General features: G+C 42.9%; 1 pseudogene; it reads right to left on the reverse strand.

The window, feature by feature from the left end:
• Window positions 1–571: 571 nt before the first annotated feature.
• Window positions 572–1,658, reverse strand: LOC143859148 (ethylene-response factor C3 pseudogene; annotated as a pseudogene).
• Window positions 1,659–5,883: the final 4,225 nt, after the last annotated feature.

A 5,883-nucleotide genomic window follows, 5' to 3' on the forward strand; every position in this document is an offset into this window, starting at 1 on the left:
AGACTTAGAAAACTTTGAATATGACACAGCCCTCTTGAGTTATTTTATATACAGAGAAATTATATGGTGGCCGACAATGTTACAAGTAGATATTAGTTTGTGTTAATTTCTCCATGACAGCTATATCAGTTTGTATTATAAGTAGATATCATAATCTGCACTGCCTTGTTTTGATATTGACACTCCTTTCTTTATTTCAAAACTTATTCAATTTGGGGTTGGAAAAAAACTTGGGAGTTGGAAAAATGATCAAGGAAAGTGTTAGATAGAGGGAGTGCAAAAATCAAAACAAAGGAGTTCCATTAAATTGCACATCAAAACTCTGATTATGATTGAGGCCCACATAGTGATGCAGATAAACTCTTATAGTCTTATCCACCTTCTTTACACTTTACCAATTGAATAAAGAAAGGGAGATGATATCAGCACAACCATGTTTTGATATTTTCACTAATGCATCTTGTCATTTAGTATTTAAAGAGCTGTCAAATGGTTATTACAGTTCTCAAAAAGAGCTCACAAGCCAATTAAAAAAGAAAAAAACAAGTGTGTCTGTGCAATTATTAAAACATAGTTGTGCCAATAACATTTCCTTAAAGAAACCACTTGAAGAAGAAAGAAATCAAAAAAAGGATTCATACTATTACAATATTACATCCCTAGGATGGATGGGAAAAAGAAAGAAAGAAAGAAAAGAATTGAAAACTCAACTGAACAGAGAGTTGCTCTCATGTTAAACAAAGAAAGGGAAGAGAACAAACAAAGTAAGAATTTATAAACAAGATCCAAGAAGGCTAGCAACATGAACTTAGAAGCTCCTCTAGATAATCCACTCCTAAATCCTCCAATTCCACTACATTCTCTATCCTTAAATCACTCCCCCTATTTTTCCTACCCATAGACTTCCTTCTCATGGAGTGCCTCTTCTTTAGAGCCACCACAGGGGAACACTCATCTTCACCACGCGGCATATTGCTTAGCGAATCCTGGACATGTTCTACAGGAAAATTTAAAATCGCCAATGACCCACGCATCAAAAGCGCGGCTTGATCATACGCGAGAGCAGCCGCCTCCGCACTATCAAACGTTCCAAGCCAAACCCGTATCCCACGCCTAGTCGAGTCCCTTATCTCGGCAGCGAATTTGCCCCACGGACGTCTTCGGACACCTCTGTAACACTTTTCCTTCACTTTCACCTCCGATTTAGCCTTTGAATTGACCTCCTCTTCCCTAATTTGAGCCAAGAAGGGGGTTTCAGATGCTTCTTTGGATGCATGTGTTATAACATTAAAGAGAAGCATCTCTTCGGAGTCGTTTTCGTTGAAAGGAAGGGGTTCCTCCTTGAAGAAGAGCTCATTCCACGAAAAAAATTCCGGTGACCCCGACGAAGATTCCGGTGAGAATTCCGGCGAGAATTCGGAATTTTGAGAATATGAGAGAGGGGAATCCATTTGGGAAAGATGGGAGGGAAAGGGTGGATGTTTGCCTTGAAATTTGGTTTGTTTGAAGTCCTCCTTGCACTTCCTTTTGTAGTCTATGAATGTTGAATATATGTGAAGCACACCCATTAAATACCCAAATCAAAGAGAGGATTTAGACCATGAATAATAAAATAGAAATGAGGAAAAGTAGTTCGAGAAGAAAGGATGAGAAATTGGTTAAGGAGGATGTTTGAGAACGGCCCACAGGGATTCAATAGCACATGGGTCAATGACGATCGGCGGCTAGGTCAGACGTGACTTTTCTTACGTCAGCTTTATGATCTCAGGGGTCTACCTCCCACGTGGTACATAGAAGTCACGACAAATCAACTTGGGGTTGGATGAAAGCTACTGTTTTGTAGGTTTATGACTGCTAAAAATCCTCAACTTATGAGGATAGTGGCTAGGAGTTCTCCGGGTGGGCTGAGCTTGGGTCCCTTTTACTTACAATCCCTCCATGAGGAATGCTAAACTCAAAGGTGCCATTGCATTTAGTTGCACTTCACCAAATTGCATTTAAAAATGTACTAGTCAATAGGGGGGACCGCATTCGGTTTTGGCAGGACCCTTGGTGTTCGCCCAATTCTCTTCAAGTTTTGTTTCCTGCCTTATATATTGTATCTTCTCAGAAAGATGCTTGGGTATCGGAATGTTTCGCTCGGGTACAAGGGCAAGTGGGGTGGACTCCCAAGTTCCGCAGAGCCTTCTTTGTTCGGGAGTTAAGCGATTACAGCGCCCTCATATCCTTATTGGCCTCCTGCTACATCAAGTCTTCGGGCGTAGATCGTCGAATTTGGATTTGGAATCCGTCGGGAATTTTCTCCGTTAAATCTTTTTATATCCATCTGACCCCCACTCTAGTGGAACATGCGTCCTCCGCGGTTTGGCGTCACGCGTGCCCTCCAAGAGTTGCTTTCTTTGGGTGGTCGGTTAGCTGGGGACGAATTCAGACGATGGATTTCTTGCGGAAGCGAGGAATGTGGCTGGTGGATCACTGCCCCCTATGTCTATCCGCCGGGGAATCCATCGACCACCTTTTTATACATTGCCAGGTTGCTTCATATATTTGGGGTCATCTCTTTTCTAGATTTGGAGTCAGTTGGGTTGCTTCCAATTCTATGGCCGAATTTATTCGGAGTTGGGACTGGGCTCCGTGGAAGAGGAAAGGTAGAATTTTGTGGAAGATGTGTCTCTTAGCATCCTAGTGGTTCTTGTGGAAAGAGCGGAATGCGCGGGTCTTTGAAGGGAAGGCCCGGGCCCCATATTGGATATATATACAGGTGGTAGCAGCGGTCATCTCCTGGGCCCGTTCACTTCCTCTTTTTCGGTTTGTTTCTGCGTATGCCCTCTGGGAAGGGTGGTCCACCATATGTATGGAATCGGTTACCAAAGTGAAATCTCGGCCCTCCTGCTCCCCCCCCGCCGCCGGGGTCTCTGAAGCTCAATTTTGACGGTTCCTCTCTCGGCAACCCAGGAGCGGCTGGAGTGGGGGGGTTATGTCGGAATCACAAAGGGGAAGTCATTTGGGCCTATTCGGGGCCTCTTGGATTTGCCGACTCGACTGAGGCGGAGGTTAGAGCCGTTCACAGTGGGATTCTCTCCATGCCTCGCTTGGAGTGCGACAGACTGATAGTCGAAGGCGACTCCGTAAATGTTATTCGCTGGCTTTCGGGAGCCGCTTCTCCCCCTTGGCGACTTGTGCCTCTCTTTGAGGAGATAGAGGATAGAGCAAAGGGCTACTCCATGGTATTTCAGCATGTCCGGAGATCGGCCAATGAGGCAGCCGACTCCCTGGCTAAGAGCGGTGTTTCTCTGACCGAATTGGAGTGTTTTGACTATCTCCCCCCTTGAGTTATTGTTTTGCTATTTTCTCTGCTCATTGTTCCAACAGGACCATCTCGGTTCTTCTTATACATCTATATATATATATATATATATATATATATATATATATATATATATATATATATATATATATATACATATACATATTCTGTTGCCTTCTTTAAAAAAAAAAATGTACTAGTCAAAGAACATTGTACGCACTTTGGTAAAGTGCAAACATCATCGCAGCTAACGACCTCACCACTACTATGCCTCAACAGCAGGCGTGGTCCTCCATGACAATTCGAACAGACCTTGAAACCGTAAGACCAAATAAGATCGTGATTGGTCCTAATGGTGGTACGCAATCTGAGAATGGAACTGGTTTTCAGGGGAATAATAATGGAAACCAAAACTAAACTTGCATGCCACATCCAATCCCCCCTGGTGAACCTGAGGGGTGCACCGCTAGGTGGAAGTGGGGGGAAACAGATACTGCCTGACCCTTGGATAGGTCTAAACTAACCTTTCGTCTGTGACAACTGCATTCCTGCATTCCCCAGTACATCGCCCTAAATAGAGATAAGGTCATGGAGATAATACAACAACAACAACTCGGTTCGATGTTTAGACCGACACATAAGCCGGTGTACAGGAAACCATAGTCCGACTGGTATGACCTCTACTACTCATACCTTAGGAGATTCCGAGTTCCAGAATTCACACTATTTTCTATGGAAGATAACCAGTTTACCGTCAATCGCATAGGTCGTTTCACTGCCCAATGAGGAGAGACAAGCTATGGAGTTAATAAACTTGGGCATTTTCCCAACTCTCTCACAAGACTGGCCTTCAATTGGTACATCGGTCTGCCACCCGATAAAGTTGAGACTGGGGGTACAACTCGGGTCGGGTTGAGGCCAACCCGACCTGACCCGAGTTCAATCCGACCCAACCCGACTTTTTATGCTTACTTAAGTAAAAAAATGATAACAAAATGTCGGGTTTCACTCGGGTCCGGTTGCCCAACCCCTCAACCCAAACCTAACCTGAACTCAACCCAGGTTGGGAAACTCAACCAGAACCCGACCCCGACCTGACCTATTTTCGGGTTGAACCCGACCCGAGTTGCACCCCTAGTTGAGACATGGAACATGCTTTCCATTCCAAATTTTACCGAAATGGACCGGAAGTAAACATCGCAGATTTGGCTATACTAAGACAACTACCCAGCGAATCAGTAGAGTCGTAGATTGCCCGATTCAGAAGGGCCATGAACAAATGCCACTCTAATTTACAACAGGCCGATTATGTAAAATTGGCCTAGAATGGGCTCAGTTTAGCGTTACGAAAAAATTTCGTGGGTAAAAAGTTTATAGACCTCTTCCATTTGGCCTGTCAAGCTTCAAGATACGAGGGCTAGATTGAGGAAGAAGACCAAAGAAAGATCTCGTCCAAAGGGACCTACTAAAGAGATCCCAACTATGAGATCACCGTGGTAGAAGCTAAGACTGATCTCAGTGAATAGGAATTGCTCGACCAAACTGACATTAGTGAGGCCATAATTGTAGGTACTAAGCCATATATACCTGCAAGGCCCTGGCTAGACCACGGAGGCCAAATGAGAACCTCACTGGCAACTTCCACGAGAACTGCCTGAAGGAATTACTATGATGCTGGTAAACATTATTCCTTCGACATAACCAAGACCGAGCAAATCTTCAACCATTTACTTAAATATAAGCTGTTAAAGTAGCTGGAGGTCCACATCATACCTTCTCTTGATTAATTGAAAAATAAAAATCATTGCTAATGGCACCACATGGAGCCATAATACCAATAATTGTATTATTTTTCTCAATGCTCTGTAGAAAGTCATTATCGATAACCATATTTTCCCTAGTGTTAAAAAAAAGGAGTTAGTGAGGGGTATTTTTCTCAAAATTTTATGGCTGGAATCAGTTCTCCTTAATGAAAAGTATAAATTAATACTAATGATGAGAGTTAATTTGTTTAGAAGAAAACCAAGAAAGAGAGAGAAAGGCGGCTAGAGGAGATTGATTCTACAGAGCCAATTGGGAAGAATCTTCAAAGCCAAGAAGTTGAGCTCGAGGTAAAGACGATGTCCGATCTTGTCTTTTCTTTGAAGTTATGGTGATTTCATAAGAAAGATGAACTTTTCAATCGATTAGGGGAGCCGTTGTCTTTTATTTATGTTCAGCCACCATCGGGTGCGAGTTTGATGCTCGTTCAACTCGTTGGTATCATTTTCTGCCAAAGATCTCCGACGAGTTTTTCATTACATAACCCACTCGATGGAAGGATTTCAATAGAACTAAATCAAGGATATTAAGGTGGCTTCTACAAAGCAAAAGTGGGGGGTTTTCGGGTAAAAATCACTATTGAAAGGAACAGGAGTGGAGCCAGGAATTTGCTCGGGGGGGTGACATAAATTTCAAATCAAATTGCTTTAATTTAAAAAAAAAAATCCCATTCACATTTAAAAATATAAGCCCATTCACATTTTGTGATGAAAACACTCATTTTTCTCTTGTTTGTTTGTGTACTGTAACAATTT

This window comes from Tasmannia lanceolata, unplaced genomic scaffold (assembly GCF_043159265.1).
Source record: "Tasmannia lanceolata isolate RefF3 unplaced genomic scaffold, GAP_Taslan_0.1 ptg000029l, whole genome shotgun sequence".
NCBI lineage: Eukaryota > Viridiplantae > Streptophyta > Magnoliopsida > Canellales > Winteraceae > Tasmannia > Tasmannia lanceolata.